General features: G+C 33.3%; 2 pseudogenes; both read left to right on the top strand.

Moving 5' to 3' along the window:
- Positions 1-298: 298 nt before the first annotated feature.
- On the top strand, positions 299-2404 carry LOC143631518 (L-type lectin-domain containing receptor kinase IX.1 pseudogene; annotated as a pseudogene).
- A 2830-nt stretch (positions 2405-5234) lies between these two features.
- LOC143631535 (L-type lectin-domain containing receptor kinase IX.1 pseudogene) lies at positions 5235-7318 on the top strand (annotated as a pseudogene).
- Positions 7319-12363: the final 5045 nt, after the last annotated feature.

The following is a 12363-nucleotide window of genomic DNA, read 5'->3' as shown; positions in this document are numbered from 1 at the left end:
ACAATGTAATCCGTTCATTGCGAGGCCTCAACCATTCTGTTTTCCCTATAACTATTCACATTATAATGGTTAACAAAACTAGTTACTTCATTCTCCACATTGTACTTATTTAAATATGAATACGAATGGTCTCCAGTCTCCTACTACCCATTAAAATAAGAGGCCGGCATGTATGCTAGAGAGTTGACATGAATGTTATCTTGTAAGAGTCAAAAGCAGCACTTTGGACATGGTTTGAATATTGATTAGTTACATTGTGTTTGCAAGTTATATGTCAAGCACAACAACCTACCAACAAGCTTGCAACTTTTTAGCAGGTTTCCAAAATCATGCCTATATTAACTTGTTTGTTTCTTGCTTTAGTCCCTTATGCAGCTTCAATTACTTTCAATTTCACAAATATTACTCCACTAAATTCTCAGGATATAAGATTCTTAGGTGATGCAGCTTATACCTCTGATGATGGAATCCAAGTGACATACGACGATCATAATTCGAGCTGGTTAGCAGGTCAAGCTACGTACTTCAGACCTCTTCATCTTTGGGACTACAACTCTACTGATCTTGCCAGCTTCTCTACCAGTTTCACTTTTGTGATCGATTCATACGAGAGCGGTAATTATGCTGACGGTCTAACATTCTTCCTTGCTCAGAATAATTCTGTGATAAATACCGCAGGAGCCATTGGGCTGCCATTCAATAATAAAAGCAACACCAGCACATATCCATTTGTCGCTGTGGAGTTCGACAGTTTTAGCAACGATTGGGATCCAGTTGATCCGGTTACCAATATTTCCATAGGTCATCATGTAGGTATTAATATTAACTCAATGACTTCTGTTAGGTATCAGAAATGGTTAACCAATATACAGCATGGGCAAGAGTGTAGAACCTTAATTAATTATTATTCTGATTCTAAAACTCTAAGTGTTTCATTTACCAATTTCATAAACAATTCACTTGTATGGAAAACCGGGCTTGATTACACCGTTGATCTAAGGATTGTGCTGCCCGAATGGGTAATCTTTGGATTTTCAGCGTCCACTGGAGTTTGGTCTGAGAAAAACAGTGTGCGATCTTGGATGTTTAATAGTTCTGAATTTAAGGTTGATCAAATCAGCAGCCTACCACCAATCAAGAGCCCGAATTCAATGAAGCAGAAAGACAAGACAAGGCTTATGGTGGGATTACTAGCTGGAATGTCGGTGCCAGTTTCTGTTTTGGCTATATCTGCATACTTTTTATGGGGGAGGAGGAAGAAAAGCAATGATGATAGAGTGGAGGATGATGGATCTGCTAATTTGGAAATGAGCAACGAATTTGAAATGGGGGCCAACATACCTAGAAGGTTTTCTTATCTTGAGTTAGTTGGATCAACTGGTGACTTTGCAGAGACATAGAAGCTTGGTGAGGGCGGTTTTGGAGGCGTTTACAAAGGTTTTCTAAACGATTTAAGCATGTATACGGCGGTCAAAAGGGTGTCTAACACTTCCAATCAAGGCATCAAAGAGTATGCCATTAGCCGATTGAGGCATAGAAATTTGGTGCAACTCATTGGTTGGTGCCATGAGAAAGGACAACTCCTTCTTGTTTACGACTATCTGGAAAACGGAAGCTTAGATTTACATCTCTTCAAGAGAAAGAGTTTGTTGGCATGGAGTACAAGATACAAAATTGTCCGTGGTTTAGCTTCTGCCTTGCTATATATACACGAGGAATGCGAGCAATGTGTTTTGCATAGAGATATCTAGCCGAGTAATGTGATGTTGGACTCAAATTTCAATGCGAAGCTTGGTGATTTCGGGTTAGCTAAGTTGGTTGACCACGAGAATGGCGCAGAGACTACGATGGTTGCTGGAACCATTGGTTACATGGCCCCTGAATATGTAGCGACCGGCAAGGCTAGCAAAGAATCAGACATCTTTAGCTTTGGAGTAGTTGCACTGGAAATAGCGTGTGGGAGAAAACCAATCGACTCACATGCTGAAGAAAGGAAAACAAAATTAGTAGATTGGGTGTGGGACCTTTATGGTGCTGGGACTCTTGTTGAAGCAGTAGATCCGCGTCTAGGCACAAATTTTGTTGAAGAAGAACTGACATGTTTGATGATCATTGGATTATGGTGTGCGCACCCTGACTCAAAACTACGCCCGTCAATGAGGCAAGCTATTCAAGTATTCAACTCTGAAGCTTCCCTGCCTATACTCCCTTCAAACATGTCCTATGTGACTTCTTCTGCACTGCCACATTTTTCATTATATGCCTGTACTTTGAGAACTGGCTCTAACAAGTGCTCCTCTAAAGTGTCAACATCTACTTCTTAGTCTACATTAATGTCCCTATTGCATTCGATGTAACTAAAGGCATCCTGTATTTTAATGTATTCGCATGTATTATGTTTTGCTTAATTTGAATTCAGACAAGTCATCTTGTATTATAATAAGCGTATTTTTATCTTTAACATGAGTATGAATTTGTTATATGAAAATTAAAATAAAAATTACGTCATTGCGTCTTTCTGCCAGTGATTGTGTATCTTTTCGTCATTGCATCTCTCTGCTTGTTATTGTGTCTTTCTACTCATCATTGTGTATTTTTTTTAACACGAATAACACCGTTGTGTAATCCTAATATATAAATATAATGATAAGATAACAACAAATTATCAAATACATAAAACACAATGATTAATTCATGTTATACAATAACTTGAAACGTAAAATACAATGACGAATACATACTACACAATGGCTAAATTGTAAAAAAAATGGAAAATACATATTACATAATGTCCTGAATGTGCCACATGTCAATCTCTAACAAAAGATAATGAACATAATACACAATGACTAAAACATAATAATGAGTAGAAAGACACAATGATGAACAAAAAGTTAACAGCAAGAAGTAATGTAACAAAAAGACACCATAACGTAATTTTTGTTTTAATTCTTATTTTTGATATGACTACCAATCGAAAAATGCAATGACCATAACCTATAACATAATGCATAAAAATCCTAATTAAAACACACAATGACTAACCGATAACAAAATGTATAAAACCCACTAATTGTTTTTTTATATATAACACTATAATGGTCATATTAAAGATAAAAAAAACGTTTGTTATTATAGTGATTTTTTTTAAAATTTTTGTATGAAAAAGTTATGCTATTTTGAAAATGGTATGGAATTCACAGGTGTCTTGCATGTGAAGAGATAAAGTAAACAAATGCGAGTTATTACTTTTATGCACTTTTTATTATTTTTTTCTCTTAAATTAATCACAACCATTGTTTTTTTACTGTTTTTTTAATACTAATAGCGTTGTTGGGTAACCATAATATGTAAATATACGATAAAATAACAAAAAAATATCTAATACATAAAAAATAATGATGAATATATATTATACAAGAACCTGAAACGTAAAACACGATGATGAATACATATTACACAATGACCTTAAACATAAAACATATAGAAAATACATATTACACAATGACCTAAGATGTAAAACAAAATGAAAAATATTTATTACACGATACCTGAACGTAATATTTTTTTTTCTCAAATTAAGAGAATGTCATATGTCAATCCCGAAAAAAAGACAATGAACGTATTAGACAATGAATAAAACACAATGATGAGTAGAAAGACACAATGACTAACCAAAAACATGATGAGCATAAAGACACAATAATGAACAAAAAGACACAACGAGTAACCAAAATGATTAATTTTTGTTTTAATTTAAAGTTTAAATTGAGTACTAAATGTAAAACACAATGACAAAAACCTACACGCATAGAAAACCCCAATTGAAAAACACAATGAAAAGTCGATAACACAATGCATAAAGCCCGCTATCGTTTTCTTTTATTTGTATATAATATTATGATATTGATACTCATATTAATAATAATTAAACACTTGTTAATATAGTGGTTTTTAAATTGCCATATGAAAAGTTATAGATGTTTTAAAATTATGAAAAACTAATATGGGTTTTGCATGTGATGAGATAAGTCAACAAAAGTTTGTTATTACATTTATGCCATTTTCTTCATTATTTCTTCTTAAATTAATCACACAACCTTTTAAATATATGATCAATGGACTAAATTTTCTCCTACACTTCTCATTTGTATAGTCCTTTACATTTTAATTTTAACATTCCTAAGTAATAACAGTAATTATTTATATAAATTTCATAAATATAATTCTTGTAAGAGGAAAGAGACACACATTGAAATAAATAAAAAAGCAAGAGTAGACAAAACTAAAGAAAACAAGATATGTTGGTCATTGTGTTGAGCGTGTCAATCGGATACCGCGGAGTTCGGTGGGTCATCTGTTCAACTACGGCTGTGAAGGCCGGTTCATGGCTCCCTTCCGGTTCACACCCTTTTCAGTTTATTTATTTAATTATTTTTTTAATTCCATTTGACTTACCAGTCATAATTAAACTTTTTTCTTTCAACTTTTTTATTTATAAATTCATATTTTATTACTACTTTAAATAAATATACTTTTAAATATTAGAACCTCCAATTTCTGTTCTTATAAATCCCAGAAATATATCCTCAACATATACCCTTCTTAAATCCATTTTAAACTCATAACCTAAATCAGAGTTACAAGAGGTGTTAATTTATTTTCTAGAATTCAATTTTTTTTAAATATTAGTGTGTGTTAAAACACTAAATCCAAATTTGTAATTCAAATTCGGATCTAATTACAGTTTTTCATTACTAGAAAATGAGATATTTTTCTACAACTGAATTCGCAGGAAATTTGAAGGAAAATTCAGTTTCTAACAGTTTTCCAACAAAAAGTTACGTTGGATAAACACATGTTTGAAAATCGCTTTCAACTGTTTTCCAACAACTTTTCTTACAAAATTACTACAAAAACATGTGGTTGTAAACTTCCTAGAAAAACTATTTTGACTTAACATAATATTTATTAGATAATATTCTAATAAACTTAGAGCTTATTTTCTTTATTGAAAATTTGTTGAACCTATTTGTCATAGAAAATTTGTAGGATATTTTTGTGGAAAAATAACTTGTTTTCTTAGTAGTGTTTTAAGGCCAATACATATAGTAAACATCCAAATTATTATTCAGTTGTCTATTACTTAGTCATATTTTCCTTTTCTCATTAGTACATCTTGTGTTATATTCTGAGTGTGGGTATATATATTTAAGTTATTTGTGAAGCAAAGCACGACTACATACCAAGAAGTTCAAAACTATTCTAGCAAATTTCCAGACTCATGTCTATCTTAATATGTTTCTTTTTTGCTTTAATCCCTTATGTTGCTTCAATTACTTTCAATTTCACAAATATTACTTCAAAAAATTCCCAGGATATACTATTATCAGATCATGCATATGCCTCTGATGAAGGAATCCAGGTGAGCTACAATAACGGCAATCGTGGTTGGGCCTGGTTAGGAGGCCGAGCCACGTACAACAGATCTATTCGTCTATGGAACAAAGACTCTAATGTTTTAACCAGCTTCTCTACCAGTTTCACATTTGTGATTGATTCATACGGGAAAGAAGGTTCTGGTGATGGTCTCGCATTCTTCCTTGCTCAAGAAAATAATGTGATAAATGGAGGAGGATCCATTGGGCTTCCATTCACTGATACAACTAATACCAGTATATATCCATTTGTGGCTGTGGAGTTCGACACTTATGATAGCAACAAGTGGGATCCAAAGTCCATAGGTGACCATGTAGGTATCAATGATAACTCCATGAATTCTGTTACGTATCGGAAATGGTATAGCAATATAACACATGGTAAAGAGTGTAAAGCTTTAATTAATTATTATTCTGATTCCAAAAATCTTAGTGTTTCCTTAACTAGTTTTAAAGATAATTCACTGGTATGGGAAACTGGCCTTGATTACCACATTGATTTAAGGGATGTGTTGCCCGAATATGTAATTTTTGGGTTTTCAGCTTCCACTGGAGATGGGTATGAGAAAAATAATGTAAGATCTTGGACGTTTAATAGTACTGAGTTTAAGGCTGAAGAAAACAATGGGTCAGCACAACCCACGAGCCAGAACGCTGTGAAAGGGAAACACAATACCTTGCGTAACCCAGAGATTATAGCTGGAACGTTGGCTCTAGCTGTTATTGTTTTGGCTATAGTTGCTTATTGTTACAGGAGGAAGAGATACGATGGTGGTAAGCTGGAGGAACTTGAATTTGCTTTAGAGATGAACAATGATATTGAAATTGGGGCTGTTCTACCTAGAAGATTTTCTTACCATGAATTAGCTTTGTCAACTGCCAACTTCACAGAGACAGAGAAGCTTGGAGAGGGCGGCTTTGGTGGAGTTTACAAAGGTTTTATGAAAGATTTGGGCACGCATGTCGCAGTCAAAAGAGTGTCAAAGACTTCTAAACAAGGGATAAAAGAATATGCATCGGAAGTCAAGATCATTAGCCGGTTGAGACATAGAAATTTGGTGCAACTCATTGGTTGGTGTCATGACAAAGAAGAACTCTTGATTGCTTATGAGTATATGGAAAACGGAAGCTTAGATTTGCATCTCTTCAAGGGAAAGAGCTTGTTGACATGGAATACAAGATACAAAATCGCCCTTGGTTTGGCTTATATGCTTTACTATATTTACATGAAGAATGGGAGCAATGTGTCCTCCATAGAGATATCAAATCCAGTAATGTGATGCTTGACTCAAATTTCAATACAAAGCTTGGTGATTTCGGCCTAGCTAAGTTGGTTGATCACGAGAAGGGTTCGCAAACAACGATGTTGGCTGGAACCTTGGGTTATATGGCTCCTGAATGTGCTGTCATAGGAAGTGCAACCCGGGAATCAGATGTTTTCAGCTTCGGAGTTGTTTTACTGGAAATAGCATGTGGGCGAAAACCCATTGATCACATGGCTCTAGAAAAAAAATACGATTATTAGAATGGGTTTGGGAGCTCTACGGGGATGGGAATCTTTTAAAAGCAGTTGATCCGAGTCTAGGATCATGCTTTGATGCAAGAGAAATCGAGCGTTTAATGATTGTTGGGTTATGGTGTGTGCACCCAGACTCGCAACTTCGCCCATCGATGAGACAAGTCATTAAAGTAATCAAGTTTGAAGCTTCCCTTCCTTTACTACCATCAAATATGCCTGTGCATCTTATGTAACACCTCCGATTTCCTCACAAGCAAAGCTCTTTCCCTCTGGCCAATACCACTTATCTAGTAGCATCTCTAAATCAATATCAAACCAAATATCGTCAACTTCTTCATGCCCATCTGCATCAATACACTGAAAAGCCTATATTGTTTAAGGTTAAATACAATTAATGACAACTTCCTTAGATCACAAACTACAGATTTTGAGTATATGATACTACAAGTTTTGTAAAACATTGAACGTCAAAAATACTCTTTTGTTTATTAGTGTATGTTACAGGTACGAAAAAAGAAGAAAAAGGAAAAAAGAAAAAAAAAACTTTGGTAGAAGATTGCAATAAACTTCGGTAGGAAAAAGTTAAAGTTTCTCATATTCGTCATATTTGTCATAATGCATCTTGGGTTTTGGTTAATGTAAAAGTATTATATCTTTATCACAGAACGTTTCATAATTTATCCTGTCATGTTCAATGCAAATTAAAATATAAATATTTATAGTTCTAAAGTAACATAGAAAACAAAAAAACTAAACAAGAAAAAAAAATAATTAACTCAACCCACACGTCTCGCCATTGTTCTGCATGAATGTTGGCAAATTCGGATTGAAATAGAAGAATCAACATAATTGAACGAACAATAGATTGAATTTGATAATAATACTTATTTCAATAATCTTGCATATCATGTTAACGTACAGACTTGATTGTGTTGGAGGGTTTATATAAACCAGCTAGATTTAAGATTTTCGTTAACAAAATTGTTCGGGCATAATAAATGGTCACCGGTTTCCGACAATCTTAAATATATAAGTAAATGTTGTTTCAGCCGCAAATTCTGTCACAAATTAACCGACCAAAATTGTTAGATCTGAAAATAGTGACACTTATCAAATGTTATAAAAAGTAAAATGAAAGTTAAGTCGGACACAAAATCGATCGGAATTGTTTCGGTCACGAAAATAGTCACTAGTTGATAAATAGGAAAAAAAAGAAAAAAAAAAATAATAAAATGGTGGCAAAAACGATCACATATATAGAAACTGAAATGGCTTTGGTCACAACTATAGTTACTAGTTTTAAAAAATAACTTTGAAAGTGAATATATAAACATTAAATGGTCACAAATATAGTCGCTAGTTTTAAAAATTAATTTTGAAAGTGAATACAAAAGTTAAATCGGTCGTTCAACGGTCTTAAATTTAGCGATAAAAAAGGTTTTGGTTGAAAAACTATTAATCATTTATAAAAAATAATTATACATTGAATAGTTATATTACCGGTCGTGAAGACGATTAGATATTATATTAATAAAAAGTCAAATAAATTTTGATCGCAAAAACAATCACAATAATTAAAAAATCAAATAAATTGTTCTTTACCCTCTTTGCGCGGACTCGAGGGAGACAAAAAATCGTCTCTTCAATTTTTGTGCTATTTTGCTTCGAACATCTGGCAAGGCATAAACGGTTGTTGTAAGACTGACACGATTTTTGTCTTTACGACCTGCTATAATCTTCAAAATCGTTTAACCAAAACTGTCACATCGGTTCGGTCATGATAATTCATTAACTGGCATCGCGGTTATGGTTATGGTCAATGTTTTCATAACCGGACCAGACATCGAATCGGACACGTAACTGGTTTACAGGTCGGACCGGTCTCACCGGTCGGCTCGGATTGAAGAACTGAATGACACTATAAATTATTTAGAAATTACACAATATATATAATATAACAAAAAATCCATACCTATTGAGGTTCATTATACACCATTAAGAGTAATCATGACTCGTCAGACAACGCTATAAGTCATACTAGCTTTCTTTTTAAACAAGATATACTTATAAATCCACTAAGAAACGCTTTATTTTAATAAAAAATAATGTCTATATATTTCTTTTCTAGGAAATATATATCTTTTGTGATATTTATAAACAATGTAAAAGTAGAGAAAATATCCAATACAATAATAGCTTATCGTACAATAGGTATGCGAATTCCTTTTTTCACGAAATCGATCCATGAAATCGCATCCCAACATCTCGGAATCGTCAATACATATCCAATTAATCATTGGTTCAACGAAAAAAACAGTTTTGGATCGTTAATCGATCAATTGTCACTAATATTTGTATGTGTGAATAACTGAATATTTCCAATTTTATAGTTTGTATAATTTGAATATTTTGTTAAAGTTGAACTGAAAAACATTTTTAAAAATAGTCTCGTTACAAAGGTTCAGTCGTAACTGCGGTTGCCATCTTGGTCGCAAATAATTTCAGCTTCAATCTCGGTCGGTAAAGGTCCAGTTACAAAATGGGTCAAAAAAACAGTTTGGTTGCAATATCGGTCGTTAAAGAAACGGTCATAAAATCGGTCGTAAAAATAATTTGGCTGCAATCTCGGTTGGTAAATGTCCGGTCAAAAAGTCGTTTGCAAAAACAATTCGGTTGCAATCTTGGTCGCCAAAGTTCGGTCACCGAATCGGTTGCAAAAACAATTCAGTCGCAAATTCGGTCGTTGAGTTTGCATCTAAAACTTTAGTTGCAAAATCGGTCGCAACAGTATTTTCGGTCGCAAAATATTTACCGACCAAAGTTTAACCGACCGACAAAAAGGTCGCAAATCGGTTGCAAAAGGGCATTTGCGACTGAAAAGGCAGTCGTTTTTGCCCATTTCTGTACACAAAGACCCCTATACTTAATATTTAGTTTATACTTTTCAAGGTTATTGAAATAAGTATTATTATCAAATTCAATCTATTGTTCATTCAATTATATGTTGATTCTTCTATTTCAATTCGAATTTGCCAACATTCATGCATAACAATGGCGAGACTTATGGACCCCTATACTTAATATTTACTTTACACTTTTCAACACTCCCTCTTAAACTAAATATAGTTTAAAGACAGTATTCAACTTTCTTGATTTTTCATAGCAATGCGATCGCATCGTCGTCGTAGATGAGATTGGATTCTTGCTCCTTGTTCTTCCATTTTGTTTATTCTTTTGTGAAATGACCGACTTATCCACATCCATAACACTTGAACTTGCTTTTGTCTTTATTTCTTCAACCAGTGCCTCTTCCATATCCACTTGCTTCTTTGTTAGAATTTCTACCACGACCTTGATTTCTTGAACTTGCAATTAGAAGTCTTACCTGATCATTGTCTTCTGGTTTTTCTCGGCTTTTGAGATGTTTCTCAAATGCCTTTATTCTTCCAACGGCTTATGCAAAAGTCATTTCATCAATTTCTTAATATTGCTCGATCAGTAGAAATTTCAGCGAGACCGAGATAAGCAGTTTCCTCATGAGTACTTTATCTTTCAAAGTACAACCGAAAGTTTAAACTTGGTGTGTATACTGGTTAACTTTCCCACAAAGTCACTTGCAGTTTCGTTTAATTTCATCTACAAAGCCTCTAGTTCACTTCTCAGCGTTTGTAAACGTGCCTTCTAAACTAGATGTCTCCAAGATCACTAGCAATGACTATTGCACGACTTGTATTAAAACATCTTCTAGAAATGCTTCCTTGTTCACGAGTTGATGCAGAAACACTTGAAACGTTTCCTTTATCTTCTTGTCCAGTCATGCTTTTTTGTTTTACCACCAGTGGGCTTTCGGACGGGTGAGTTTTTTCCGAAACTGGAGATAACTTAAATGCGCTTAAGGGCTCCATACGGTTGAGTTGGGCAAGCTGGCGGTGATCTTTTGCCAATGGGTCACCCCATACATTAGACATTCTATTTTTGTTGGGTTTTTTTTAAAAAAGATCTATACAATATCACTTGATATTAATTCCCCTTTCTTTTTTTTTTCAACTAATCATAAAATTTAACAAACTAAAATTTTAGTTTAAACTTGGACAAGTGTCAGTTTTATATGTTTTATTTTTCGGTTAAACTATTTCTTTAACTTTGCTTTTGTATGTCACACCCCAACTTACGGCGAAAATGTCGGGGCATGAACTGATTGTCACAGCTCACAAGGTTACTATCATGCAACATTATAAGTTTCAATATTTATTTAAGAATTTCTAATAAAACTTTTACAATATATATATATATATATATATATATATATATATAGGGGAGGGTTATTTTGAGAACCATGATAAGTTTTAAGAACTTTAAGAACTCAATTTTGAACCACACATTTAATTAAATGATATGAAATATGTGGTTGAGATCAAATTTAATTAAAAAATGAAGCAGGAGAGAGAATAAGTATTTTTGATAATTACACAAGCTTAAACATTAGTTACACATGTGTAAAAAGTGGATCCGGTGTGTAAAAAAATACCGTAATTTTTTGTACATCACTTACACTTACGTATTACACATGTGTAAAAAAAATTCGAAAAAAAAAATTTGTTACGTTGAGTTCCTTTGAGTTCTTAAAACTCAAAGTGGTTCTCAAAAGAAATCAATCATATATATATATATATATATATATATATATATATATATATATATATATATATTTGTTATCCATGTTTATATATATTCTAACTTTAAAAAAAATAAGGGGACATGGGTGGCTCAATGAAGAAAGATTAAGATCTTTGTGATCTCCAGTTCGATCTTGAGGGCGTCCAGGTTTTACCACCAGTGGGCTTTCGGACGGGTGAGTTTTTTCCGAAACTGGAGATAACTTAAATGCACTTAAGGGCTCCATACGGTTGAGTTGGGCAAGCTAGCGGTGATCTTTTGCCAATGAGTCACCCCATACAAAGTACTTAAAACATTCTATTTTTGTTGGTTTTTTTTAAAGAGATCTATACACTATCACTTGGTATTAATTCCCTTTTTTTTCATTTTTTTCAACTAACCATAAAATTTAACAAACTAAAATTTTAAAGTTTAAACTTGGACAAGTGTCAGTTTTACATGTTTTATTTTTCAGTTAAACTATTTTTTTAACTTTGCTTTTGTATGTCACATCCCAACCTACGGCGGAAATGTCGGGGCATGCACTGATTGTCACAGCCCACAAGGTTACTATCATGCAACATTATAAGTTTCAATATCTATTTAATAATTTCAAATAAAACAATTATTCATTACAATATCTCAAAACAAACACAAATCAAAATCATAAAATTAATTGTCTCATTGAATTTCTTCTAGCATAAGTCCTTAAACGATCTTCTAACTTCAACTACATCATACGATGACCTG

This window comes from Bidens hawaiensis, unplaced genomic scaffold (genome assembly GCF_021521415.1).
Source record: "Bidens hawaiensis isolate Kalapana, Puna unplaced genomic scaffold, B.hawaiensis_p1.1 tig00006086_1, whole genome shotgun sequence".
Classification (NCBI taxonomy): Eukaryota; Viridiplantae; Streptophyta; class Magnoliopsida; order Asterales; family Asteraceae; genus Bidens; species Bidens hawaiensis.
This window is presented reverse-complemented; position numbering and strand designations above follow the sequence as displayed.